Consider the following 13,604-nt stretch of genomic DNA (forward strand, 5'->3'; position numbering starts at 1 on the left):
TCTGCCCATTGCCTTTTAGACAGGACAGAAAAGTTGTGGGTTCCACACAGTGTCATGGCTGCTGTTTTCCAACAGTGAATTCCAAATAGCTGAAGAAAATGAATACTCAGATTCTTGAAATATCAAGCAACATTTTGACTTTGAATTGCTGTATGTTTCAGGTGTTGCCTGTCAGTTTATAGATGATATAGATTAAAAGCTACCAGATGGCCATACTGGTTTTCCAAGTCCTCTTCCCTGCTCTGGGCATGTTTTTGGAGAAAACCCTGTACTCCAGAAGGACGTGAGGACAGTCTTTAAAATAAGATGAAAAATATATAAAGTATGTAAGTATGGTTCAGGGTGTACAGAGTGAAGAGATAATTCTCCAAGAGGTCACGAAGTATTGAAGGTGTCGTAAAAAGTTACTAGAGACAACTGGAGGCCAAACTATGAAGTACTTACTATGGGATGTACTAGTGACAACTTTTATTCAACCCTTTTTTTCTATGAACAAAAAAGCAGCCAGGCTTTTCCACCTGGGCTAAATTTTCCAGGAGTAACTAATGTTGAGGAAGGTCTGAGAGGTGATGCAGGCTAGATCTGAAAAGATGTGATTATGCAGCATCTGGATGAGGTGAAAACTTCAGTGAAAATGCTTCACCTAGGAAATAGCTGAGCTGATTCAGGATGACTTTAAGTGATCCAGGTGATTGAACTAGGGATTCAAACCTTTCATGAGTTTGTAATATGGGCGAAGGGTATGATGAAAGGGCTTGTTCTTTTCCTGCAAGGAGCAGTGAAGTAAGATTAGGTGCACTTAAATGTTGTGTTAGTTGTTGGGGTTTGGCATATTTAATTTTTTGAAAATGCTGTCTTCTGTTGCCATTCTGTGGGACTCATTGTAGACTTGTGCTTCTGAACTTATTACAGTAAATTCAGTTTCCAGTTTTGCTGGAAAAAGGTACTGCTTTATGTGCAGTGTGGTGTTTGCTTAGGGACTTTGTCCCTGACGTAAAGGAATTAGCATGGACAAGAAAGTATGAACAAGGATCTTGTCCCAAATGCTGGGAGACAGACTTCCCTTAACCTGTTTCCAGAACACCCTACTTTGCTTGTGGAAGTGCTTAATAACAAGGCCATAATTTTAGTTCTATGTTGAGAAGATATAATCTGTAAGGACCGAATATGTGGAGGCTATGAGTTTAAGCAATGACTTATGTGTTTTCATAATGTCCTGATTAACATGAACTAACATTTTCAGTGAGTAGTAGCTGTACCTTATTCTTCTCAAGAACCTTTCACAGGTGTGCAGGATGAATATACTGCATAAAATTTAGATAAGTGCCATCTGATGCCTGAATATACCTCAAGTAACTACAAGTAGAAATTAAACATCTACATAAGGCAGTAAACTGCTTTTGAACATAAAAATGAGTACCATTAGTAGCTGGAATTTGCATAGAACCTTTTAAATTGAAAACCACTTTTGCTGCACTTAGAAACTGGTAACATATGGTGGCAGAGCACAGAATCAGGCTATATTTAGTCTTGTTTGACAGGTGTAAAAACAAATGTTTAGATGAAAGAGGATGGGTTTTTGATGGTACCATATCCTGAAATGAGTATTTTTCCAGAAGTGAAATGCCTGCAGATTTGCCTTTTGGCCAGTGAATATTTTCTTTCCTTAGAAGCAGAGAAATTCTGTGGTGATACACACCTCAGTTTTTGCTTACAGAGCTTAACTATGCTCTTACTAAAGGTAGTTCAAAACTACCAAAACCATTGCCAAAAGAATTAGATGGCACAAATACTGGAAGAAAGCATATTGAAAAATCGTAACTTCAAAAAAACGTATGTGGTAGCACAGCTTAAATGTATAATTCTGTAGGTAAATGCTGTGGAAAATCCATCACATAAAATAAAAGGAGTAGGCATGTAATCATTTCAGTGCTTTACTTGGGGCAGAAGCCTTCCTCATAGCAGACTTGAGTGGAGTGTGCTCAGTGGGTTAGTCAGTATGCAGTTCCTTGTTTTAGTGCTGGATCAAGGCACTATTGAGAGTTCAGACTGCAGTTTTGTCTAGTAAGGGAGATGAAAAGACATTCGGTGTATGACATTGGCAGGAAGGTAGGCAGTTCCAAGCACTCTATAGCTGCAGGTAAGTGGTCCACAGTTTGATTTTTAAATTCACAAGGTGCACCCAAGTCATGTATTCAAGAATGTGGTTGTAACTATTGAAGCCTGAAATCATTATTTCTATTACATGAAATGTGCAAGTCTCATTTCATGGTATCAGTTTGAGAACTAAGGCCTTAAAACCCCTTTTGTACTGAAAGTCTGTGACTTGTGGCAAAGTGGCTGCAAAGTTGTCAGCAATCAATCTCCTGTGCAAGCAGTGTACTGCTATTTCCACTATATATTTGTATTCTAGCAGTGTGGTGCAGTCAATGTGGTATTTTTTTTTTGTGATATTTTCAGGTAGTCTTGAATAGGGTTCTTCAACTGAATGGGAAAGCTCAGCTGCTCTGAAAAGTAATATCTCTTAATTTCCATGGGAAGTAGTAGTAATTTTCTATTTGCAGGTTTGGGCACTATATTGTGAAAACTAAAACCCAAACCCATGCAATATAGTACATTAAGATGTTATTAAGATGTAAGAAACTCCTGTGTTTGGTAATGGAAAAGAGAGCCTGAATATGTCCATAGCTGTTTACCCTGACCTGCCAGGTGCTACAGGGCTCAGGGTCTCTTTCAGAAGCTACTACTTACTGCCTCAGGGTCCACCTGAAATCCCAGCTCCTACAGGGACAGGCACCACAAAGACTAACTGAAATGGCTCCAAATCAACCTGGTTCACCTTTTGGGTTTCTTTATCACAGCTCCACAGAAATTGAAAAGCACTGAGAGTGCTTTAGTGCTTAATTATCACCAGCACCATAGTGTCAGTTGTCCAGCAACTTGACTCACACTTCTCCTTCAAGGTTGTCTATCAATTCCTTAGGCACAATCCTAGAGGTTATAATTTTCATCATGTGCCTTTTTAATTGGTTAATTAATTTATTAATATGCAAAACATGTACACAAAAACTAGTCATTAGTAGCACCACATGTTCAGTACAAGCTATATATACTTGAAAGCTATTTCTGGTGTTTTCAAGACTGCATGTCTATCTCCACACAGTACCACAAGTAGAGACGTTCTTCAATGGACTATGGGCATCTTTCCTGCCAGTCTCTACTTCAGATGCACAGCTATGATAAGTAGACTTTGCATTTTTCCTATTTTCATATCCTTGTGTTAATAACCTTTGCCCAGTTTCATGTGAGTGTTCATCTGGTCAGTTGGACTCTTTTTACACTTGGGATGTACACTAGCTGAGATAGGGACATGTCGTTACATATGTGTACAGTGCTTTGTACAGTTCTCAATCAGGAGCCACCAGAGTTCTACTCCTGAAGTGTTTCAAAGCATCTGAATCTGGCAGCAGAATTTAACACTTCCAGTTTGTATCCAGTTGGCATTATCAATCTGTTTCAGTATGTGTCCGAGTGCTGTTTTAGAGATCTGTAATAATCAACAAATTTCTATCATTACTGAGCTGATACTGTGGCATTTAATTTCTAAATAGCAGCATGAGCTCACAAGTTAAAGAGGAATCACTTAGAAATAAGAATGCTGTTCCTGATTCCTTTTCTAGAATATGCCCAAGTATAGTGATTTGCATTAAAAATATCTGTTAGTGTCATGTATTTACTGTGTGCAATTAAAAGTTTAGAGTGACATAATGTCACCAGAAATAAACAATAAAAAATAATAAAAAGTGCAGTTTTGCACAACAAAAAAAAAAAAAAAGGACTAAGTCCTGCACCAAAGAACCTCATTGCTGTGAATTGAGTATTTCTCTATTTGCACATTACAGTGAAAATCAGGGTCCTAATGGTAACTGATTGTTTGTACTAAAATTATAGACAGCTTCCATTTTCTATTTGTCTCTCACTGCACGTGGGAATGGAGTTGTAGTTAATAATTTTATTTTTGCAAAATGCATGCCCTGATCCCTTTCCCCCCCCCAGTATTACAAAAAGAGCTCAGGTCATAAACCGATCTGTAGTTAAAAATTAAAAAAAATCATAGTGACAAAAAGTCAAAGATGAGTCACATGAATGAATAAGGATGGCTATAATAAGATATCGGGAATTAGAGTTATTTATGACATACGAATGGCAGGAAAAAGGAGAAGAAAACAGAGCAAACACCATAGCAGTGAATTACAGCATTTAATGACAGTCTTGATTACTGCCATCGTTTAAACCCAGCCAGCAATCCAGAAACCGTGCAGACGTTCCCTCATTCCCTCTCCCATCCTCCCCCGGAGGAATGGAGAGGAGAATCAAAAGAATGTAACTCCCATAAGTTGAGATAAGAACAGCCCAGTAACTAAGGTATAACACAAACCACTACTGATACCACCAATAATAATAATGATAAGGGAAATAACAAGGGAAGAGAATACAACTGCTCACCACCCACCGACCGATACCCAGCCCAACCAGAGCAGTGATCTAGCCCTTACAGGTAACTGCCCCTAGTTTACATCCTGGACATGCCGTGCTGTGGTATGGAATACCTCTTTGGCTAGTTTGGGTCAGGTGTCCTGTCTCTGCTGCCTCCTGGCTTCCCCTCCTCCCTGGCAGAGTGTGAGGTTAAGAAAGTCCTTGGTCAGAGTAAACATTACTGAGAAACAAGTAAAACATGGGTGTTATCAGCTCTGTTCCCAGGCTGAAAGTCAAAACCACAGCACTGCACCAGCTACTAAGAAGGATAAAAAAAAGACTGCTACTACTGAACTCAGGACAATTACTAAAGCATCTTAAAACCTGATGATATTTAGGATATTGGAATGAACTCTTCAGTGGCCCGAAAAGACAATGTTTTAAAGGAAAGATACCTTAACTGGTCCAACCACAGTACGATGAAGAGTGGATAGCTTTCAGGTACATATCTTTACTTTCCACACAGACTTTCAAAACTATCCTGTGTTTTGAAGTGTTATTTCCTAAACCAGTTGAATTGCTTCCAGCAGTTTGTCAGCGTATTCCAGGAAACAAATGATCTGCCTCTTTGAAGGACTATGTATTTGTCAGAAAACCAAGTGCTACTACTAACTTCTAATGTCCAATTGGATTGCATTTGGATCATCTTGTATCACAGGAATATAAACAAAAATTGCACAACTATTCAGGAGTATTTCGTTACTACTTCCAAAGGTACAACAAGACACTTTCATTACCAAGAGTCTTGCACGATCTATTGTTGTTGTGTTTAGTCAAATGCTGAATCAGACTCTGTACTGGGTTTACTTGGTGAGTCCTGGGAAGGGGACAGCGGCAGGACAGCCTCAGTGCAAGCAGCCCGGGCTGCCCCATGGCAGACACACCCGGTTCCAACTGGCTCCAGCCAACCTGCCACAGGGCACGGCTGAGCCCCTCAGCCATGTGCTGGAACACTGGGCAGGCTGAGGGCGCAGGAGGGTGAGGAACAACCCTGCAAACAAGGCCTAGAGAGTGAGGAGGGGCAGAGCTGCTGCAGGTGTTGGAGCAGGTGTTTCCCTGCAGCCAGTAGCAGACCCCATGCCAGAGTAGGTGAATATTCCCTGGAGGAGCTGTGGCCTCTAGAAAGCCCATGCTGGAGCAGGGCGAAAGTGTGAGGAGGAACCAGTGGCAGAGAGAAACTGTTACAGACTGAGCACAGCCCCCATTCCCCTCCCCACCCCGCACCGCTCAGGGCTGGGGGAAGGTAAGAGGAGGCAGGAGTGAAGTCAGGCTTGTGAAGAGGGAGGGAAGGTGGTGTGTTCATTTTTGTCTTTGTTTCTTACTACCCAAATCTATTGTAATTGGTACTAAATGAAATTTATTTTTCCCAAGTCAAGCCTCTTTTGCTCATGATGACAACTGGTAAGTAATCTCCCAGTTTTTATTTCAGCCCAGGAGTATTTATGTATTATTTTCTGCCTGTGTCCTATGAGGGGGAATGACATAGTGGCTGGGTGGGAGTTTGGTTCTTGGCCAAGGATAACCCACTACAAACAGAATAATTTTCCTTAAGACAAGTGCACTGTAATTCAATTTTCCATAAACCAGAGTACAAATGTACATATTATCCCTCATTTTCTGTATTTTTGTATTTTTGCCTTTATTAAGAGGAAGCCATCATAAAGTAGTCTGTTACGGTATTTTATTTTCATTCTATAGTGGATGATCAGAAAGAGCTAAGCAAACATGCCTTCATATTCAAGTGATTCAGTTCCTGAAAGGGTTTTCATCCTAGTCCTATTTTTCTTATTTGCTACACTGCAGAGTTCAATTTCTGTGTGTAAACAGGTATTTCATCTACTTTTCTAATCTATAATTTTATTAATATTGTTATTTAAAGAATCAAACTGGGAACAAAAGGGGGATGGGGAGAAGGGGAGAGGCAAAAACGTGTCCTGAGCATAGCAAACACCTGCAAGAGGCCACAGCTAATTCCTGAAGAGCATTTAGCCATTAACAACTGCTCTCTGTACACCTTTATGGTCATTTGAAGAAGATACCTTTCTTGCTTCTTAATTGCTGAAAGCTCTTTAAAAGGGTTTCACTTTCCACTTTTTTCATTATTATAACCACTACTAAATGCGATTACTTAAAATAAATACATGGCTCCTCAGCAACACTTGTGAGTAGGAGCATATCCTGATCTGCTGCCCTGTGAAGGCAGTCCCGGTTGTCTCCAGCAGTGTGTAGAGTCACATTGTGCATCGCTCCCTAAAGCCCTGCTTGGCCACTTTCCCAGACTGCCCTCCATTCAGATCTGAGTTCTGAATGGTTTTCAATTAATGTAACGAGGCTAATTAACTGTATAAGAGTAGGGATTTTCCTGGTGTTACTGACATTGTGTCTATTCAGTGGTACCTTGGAAATTCAGTGCTTCTTATTCCAAAAGAAAAGTACACAAAGTCAGCAGGTTACTAGGGGTGAAAATAAGGAACACAAATTTCTTTCTTTGCCTCTGAACCTGAACAAATTGCAAAGCTGTTAGAAACAAGCTGTCTAATCAAAATGAGACACCTTTCTGACTGGGTCTCCAGCGACTTTACCAGGCAGCCTTTGCTAAAATTGGTATCATGTGGCATTGCTGGTTTGATTTTATAGTTGAAGAAAGTCACTGTACTGGTACCTAGCACTGAAGAATAAGAACTGTTAAATATAGCCATCATGTACAAAAAAAAGACTATCCCCTGGGCTCTTTCTCATGGTAATGTAATATTTTTGTGATAATTTTCAATGCCAGGCAGTGCTAATGAGAAATTCCCTGTATCATCTTGTCTAAACCCTGGTTTTGGGTAGCACCCTGAATATTGAGAGGCGATTTAAAGCCTCTTATTCAAGATCCTTACCTTGAGGTTGTCACCAAATGTGCCAGTTAATACCTTTTCTTTTTTTTTGTGGGGGGGGTGCTTCACTTGCTGCAAGAAGGTGGAGCGTGGCCTAGATTATATGAGCTATTGAACACCATCAAACGGTAACAAATTCTGATAAACACAACATCTTGACACTTGAACCATTTACCTGAGACTAAAAGTATAGCCATCTATTTGCTAACCCTCTGAGACATCTGATTGCAGGTTTTATGGAAATGTGTTTTAAGAAAGATGTTTGGAGTATAACCTTAGCTGAATAAGAAAGGCATTTTAGTAACATACTCTATTGAATACTTCGTACATGATTCTGTGTCTGTGATTAAGACAATATATGGCAGTGTATAAAGTATGCTATCCAATTCATGATTTCTTACTGTCATATTTATGCATGTTTATGGGTTAGAAAAAAATATTTTTATTATGAGAGCTAGTTGTTAATCAGTGAACAGAACTTCAGTAATTAATTTTTTTATCTATTAAAGAATTCTCACTATTTTATTCATATGAAACCTGAAAGTCAGTAGTAAAGTAATGAGAATATGAAAGAAAACAATAACACTTGTTTCATCTTACTGAATAGTGAACATCAGGATCTGGAAGGAACTCGGTTTAAGAAGAAAATGTATTAATATACAACAGTATGAATATTTCTAAAAATATTAGTGTTAGCTGTGGCACTAACATGTTACATTAGTATTTTATGTTAAAAAGCATCCTAATATATGAGTAATTTTAGTCTGCAAACCAAGAATGATACCCATATTATAGGTAACCACTATAGTACAGACTATTTAAGTGCGAGGAGGAAAATACTCCCATAAGTCTGGACATACACCAACTCCAATCCTGTTGTAGGGGTTTGTTGTTTTGTGGGTTCTTTTGGTTTTGTTTTTTCAGTTGAGCTGAATCTTGAATTTTGTGGTCAGCAACTAAGGCGTAGACTGTAGTAATGATATTTTCAATTATTTGTTATTCTGCAGTCTCATCTTTACAGTTTTCTACTTTTCAAAGCCATCATTAGAAGTCACTAGGGAGTCATTTCTGCCCCTTGGAGGAAAGAGAGTTCTTTGACTGTAATACAATCCAGGGCTATTCAAGATCCAATCTAAAGTTTATTCAATTAAACAGAAAGACTGCCACTGATTTTACTGAGGTTTGAGTCAGACTTTAAGTAGTACACTGTGATTTTTAGTGGCATTTATCTGAAGGAATAGGTGCTTACTGTTTTTTCATATGGACAATAGGTACTTACTTTTGTCTCAGCACAAAAAGTGCAAAACATTAGTGTTTTGATTCTCCTGAAGTAAATATTCTACAGGATTCAAGGCAATGGTACATCTAAAAAAGGTAGGATGAGAGAATAGTTTAAGGACAACAAACTGGCCGATGGAGACATGTATTGAAGGGCTGAGCTCCTACTGCTAGTTAACAGAAACCCAATCAATAAATCACCTCTGAAATGTAACACATAGCTCATTAGAAGTTACCTACTGAAACTGCTTCCCTGATTAAAGATGTATATGTAATGTGTTGCATGTGGAATGTGGAATAAGGCCATTTTACTGATGCTCCATTCATTCAGTTTATTTTAAAACTGCTTCTGAGGAGAAGCTCATAGAACAAAATTAAACCATTCATGGCTGACCTATGTAGTTATTTTTTATTTTCTCTTTATAAAATCAGTTAGACAAAGATCAACAAATGTATTTTGCAGGCTGTCATTGTAAGTTATAAAACATTGGCAAAAGAGCCAAAAATGAGGACAGTGGTATCAACAACTTTACCATTACTGCCTTCAGAAACACAGCAAGCCACCAGCAGCACAGGGAAATGACAGTTTAGTGACAAGAATGAGAAATACAAACAAAAAAAGATAAATGTTTTTGTTGTTGTCTTTCTAACAGTATTTTATCTTTCACATTACTCTTAAGTTGTTTATGCACTTGTTTTCCATCTTTCTGTAATTTTTATGTGACAAGTATTGTACCTTTTGTTTTTAAAAATGAAACTCTTACAACTGTAACTTCTAATCCTGCTAACTTTCCCAAATTCCCACAATTAAAAATCCTATAATAATGAAAATTGTTGTGAGGACATTAGACCTTTTCAATTCCAATGCAATAGTTTCTGTTTTATTATTATTTTTTAGTATGGAAATGTCCTCAAATGCCCTTACACTTTAAACTCTCAAATACTATAAATTAGCTTAGAAAAGCATTACATTTCTGAAAGCATGTGCCTCCATACGTGAATTGTAGACTTCTAGTTCTCTCAGTAACATGCATTTAGGTAGTTTCCTAATCATTGAAGACTTCACTGAATCCCAGAGTCACAGAACAGCAGAAACTGGAAGGCATGCTTGCTCAGGCAGTTGCCCAGCACTGTGTCTAGCTGGGTTTTGAGTATCTCCAAGGATGAATACTCTGCAACCTCTCTGGGCAACCTGTTCCAGTCTTCAACTACCTTCACAGTAAAAATTTATTTTCTTATGTTCATTTTTTATTCTGTTTAGCTAAGACCTACTTCAGTAGAGTGTCTGCATAGCTTCCAGGCAGAAAAGGACTCTTCAAGAGCAAGAGCAAAAGAGCAAATCTACTGAAAATTGTTTTTCTAGGGCAGTACAGATGCACAGCAGTAAGGGTGAGTGAAGGTTCTGAGTTACCAGCTATTAATAAAAAATAGCCTTCTTTAAACATAAAAAAAAAATCTGAATTTCAATTCTGAAGTATTTAAGGTGCATATCCATTACTTAAGATTAAAAAAAAAAAAAAAAAAGACCAAGCTATTAACTCACAAAACATGTTATTTTGGTGTATTTAGTGCCAATTGGATGAAGAGAGGAGGAAGTACTGTACAAGACATTACTGGGTCTAGTATTATGACAGCATTTCCGTTATAGTAACACAAAGCTACTAGAAAGCACATGATTCTTATTGGCCTTATTTTGTTTGCTAATACTACACCTCAAGTGGGTAACCACTTTCTTTGTAACTACCATGCAATAAACCCCTAGAAAGAAAACATCCTTGCAAGTCAGAATTCATAACTCCAAATTCCATCCCAAAGATATTAAGTTTTTTCTTCTGTAAGCTTTTCTTCTGGTCAGATTCCAGGTTTGCCTTGGAGACCATAAATGGTTCTGACTTGAGAACAAAGTTGCCTTTTCATCCCATCATGATTTAAATCATACACAGGCATAATTATTTCAGTTGATTTCCAGTGAGACTTCACTTGTTTTAACTTTGGTTTTGTTTTATTGATTGAGGAGAAAATGTGCAGGTTTTTTCACTCCAAGTTTGGGAGGTTTGTATTGCATTTTAGACCCCCTCACAACCTTTCCTACTGACACAAACACATGCATGCTCTCAAAGGGGTTACTAAGGAAACCAGAAACTGTGGTAACCTAGAGTAGAGGCACTCTTATTTGTCCAAGGAGATGGAAAGGAAAATTCAGGCAATGCACACTACAGTCACACTGAAGGTCCTGATCTTTGCTTTTCCCTTTAGCTGCCTCAGGCCTGCTGTTTCTCATATTCTGCTTCCAGCAAAGCTATCAAACCAGAATTCTGACTTAGATAAAAGGAGATGAACATAAATGAGGGTAAATGGATTTGGGCAGTATACTATACCAAACTGGTAAATATATTTGATTTTTCTTTTTAGCATTAGGTCAAAAAATCCCTGTAACTTTAATTGTTCTTGTAGCGTTAGCATAGCAGCTTGGTCAGCAATGCACCATGTTTCCTTCCTTTGTTCTGAGGGCTAAGGTGTTGAGTTAGCAATACTCTTTGCAGAACCTCTTGTCAAGCTGTCCCCCTGCACATGCTTATACCTACTTCTAATTCTGCTCTCATAAATAGTCTCACTGAATAAAAGCTATCAAGAGCTAGTAAACGCTCTATCTTTGCTAAGTAGTGGTGCTTCATTAGAAGTGAAGGGAGCTCAGAAGCTTATCAAATTAGTCTGGAAATATTTCGCTTGTGCCTTATAGAAACAATCCTTTTATCACTGAACGCAGCAACAAAACAGTCTCTGATTGAAGGCACCCAACAAAATTTAGTAATGGATGATGAAAAAAATGTACATCATAATAAAGGAAGAGTTTAATCTTGACCATGTTCATTTCTTTAAAGCTCCTCCAGGGCTGTTTATGCTGTAGGATAAACTCATTAATTTAGAAATGGGGAAATACAAATTGCCTATAGCCGAATCCATTTGTATATCTTTACTAATGGCCTGATTCAGCAACAATATTGAACAGCACCAATGCAAATAGATTTACTGAAATTAGTGAGATTATTCCCATGAGCTCATTTAAATCAGGATTACAGGACTGAAGCCTGTGCTAGCAGAAAGTGTAAGCTGTGTCAGAAAAAAATGGTTATAGTGTTTAACGTATTGCTTAATGTATTGGTGCAAGAAATTGCTAGCATCAAGTATTTTTCTAAGTGAAGCAGCTAACTGAAGAAAAGAATGTGCCTTTATTATTTAAGCAAGAATAACAAGAGGATATGTAAAAGTTCATGCTCTTTATGCATGGCTTCTGGAAAATTGGAAATTAGGAGAATGACTCCATGTACCATACATTACTGAATTAGGAAAGAGCATGAAACAGACTAGTTATATTATTGATTTATTTTTATTGCTGAGTAGATGCCATCAATAGCAAACTGATTAGTATCACAGACAAAATGTTTGTTGCTGAAAAATAAATATACTGAGCAGAACTGTGGCATTTTGTGCAGGTAAGCTAGAGAGACAGGAGATTGTATGAAATCCCTCCCGTTTGGCATATCTACTTCAGGGGTAGCCAGGATTTTGTTGCTATGAGAGAGGGAGGAAGCTAATCTGTGCTGAATTGTACGCAGAGCTTTTTAGTCATACAAGCAAAAACACAAGAACTAGGAAAAAAAGAAGTCTGATACAAACAGATTAAAGGAGTTAATTAAATGGGAAGTCACATTATAAAATGGCACAAAGTCCTTTTTGCTATCTGTGTGAATTATGACCTGAGGTTGGCAGTACATATTTTGTTGGATTAGCAAATATTTACAAAGTGAGCTACAGTTCAGAGGGCATGAAATGTTTGAATTAAGTATTAAAAAAATACCTGAAATTTTACTGCTATCATTTGCTAATTAATATTTTAATGGGACACAGAATTTAGGTAAATGTTATTCTTACTTTGACAAATAGTTTGACTGCAGGTAAAAAAAGCTGATGTATGTATTGGCCAGAACATACGATTTTATGCTAGGTCCTTTTGTACTACATTTGATATGCTAATATGGAGTATTTGAATCAACAGTGTCACTCCTGTTTGCATTTGCAGGTTAAAACTCTTGTTTATGCAACTGTGGGGCACAGATTATAATGGAGGTGTTGTTCAGTTTTGGTGGCGGAAGCACTGCAGAAACCTTACAAACTCTCCTCCCCTGGGGAGCCCATGCATCTTAATGGGAGCAACATTAAAGACACAGAGCAGAAAGTAGATACAACGTATTAAAAGCAGGAACATTTCTCTTGTGTGAATCCAGATGTACCAAGGAAGGAGGAAAGTCTCACTTGAGGGTTCCAGAGAGGAAGGAAACCTCCTTTGCTAGTCAGCAGATCAGTAAAGGGAAAGATGTGAGGAGTGGAAGTGCGAAAGGAAATAGTTAATGTGTTCTTTCTCTACCTGCTCACAACTTGCAGACAGAGCGGTAGAAAAGTGGCTAATAGTCTGCTTGATGACTTGTCAGGCTTGAATTATGTGTCTTCTTCCCTGTAAGTGGAAGGGAAAAAACAAGATAAAGGTACAGAAAGTAATAGGTTTCCTGATACCTTCTTTTCTTATCGAGCCTCTCCACTGTTACACTGTATGTGTCCTACAGCATGCTTAGGCTTCATTACCCATTATGACCAATGTTAACCATACCATCTGCTTCTGTCTTACTCAGTGTTTATGGTAGTGAGCCCTTTTTCTGTCATAGGTGGTAGCTGCGTTTTCTTAGGGTGAATTGTTAGAATAGCTTATCTGAAAAAAAAAAAGAAAAGAAAAAAGAGAGAGCATACGTTACTGTTGGAGGCTTGCTTTGGTTGCCTTGTGACTAACCCAGTACTTCAAACTTTCAGGAGCAGTGAAGAACAGTTAATTATATTATATCCTTGAAAAGAAATGCA

At 38.1% G+C, this 13,604-nt stretch overlaps 1 long non-coding RNA gene across 1 annotated transcript in view; it reads left to right on the forward strand.

Annotated features, from left to right (window-relative positions):
* The first annotated feature begins 5,374 nt into the window (after window positions 1-5,374).
* The window catches only part of LOC133226390 (uncharacterized), a 38,730-nt gene continuing 30,500 nt past the window's right edge, over window positions 5,375-13,604 (forward strand). Inside the window, exon 1 of the long non-coding RNA XR_009729494.1 lies at window positions 5,375-5,779. This is a non-coding gene — a long non-coding RNA (uncharacterized LOC133226390). The remainder of the gene's footprint in view (window positions 5,780-13,604) is intronic.

Source organism: Neopsephotus bourkii, unplaced genomic scaffold (assembly GCF_033783945.1).
Source record: "Neopsephotus bourkii isolate Nb327-2 ecotype Australia unplaced genomic scaffold, CSIRO-AGI_Nbou_v1 NB_1780, whole genome shotgun sequence".
In the NCBI taxonomy this organism is placed as follows: Eukaryota; Metazoa; Chordata; class Aves; order Psittaciformes; family Psittacidae; genus Neopsephotus; species Neopsephotus bourkii.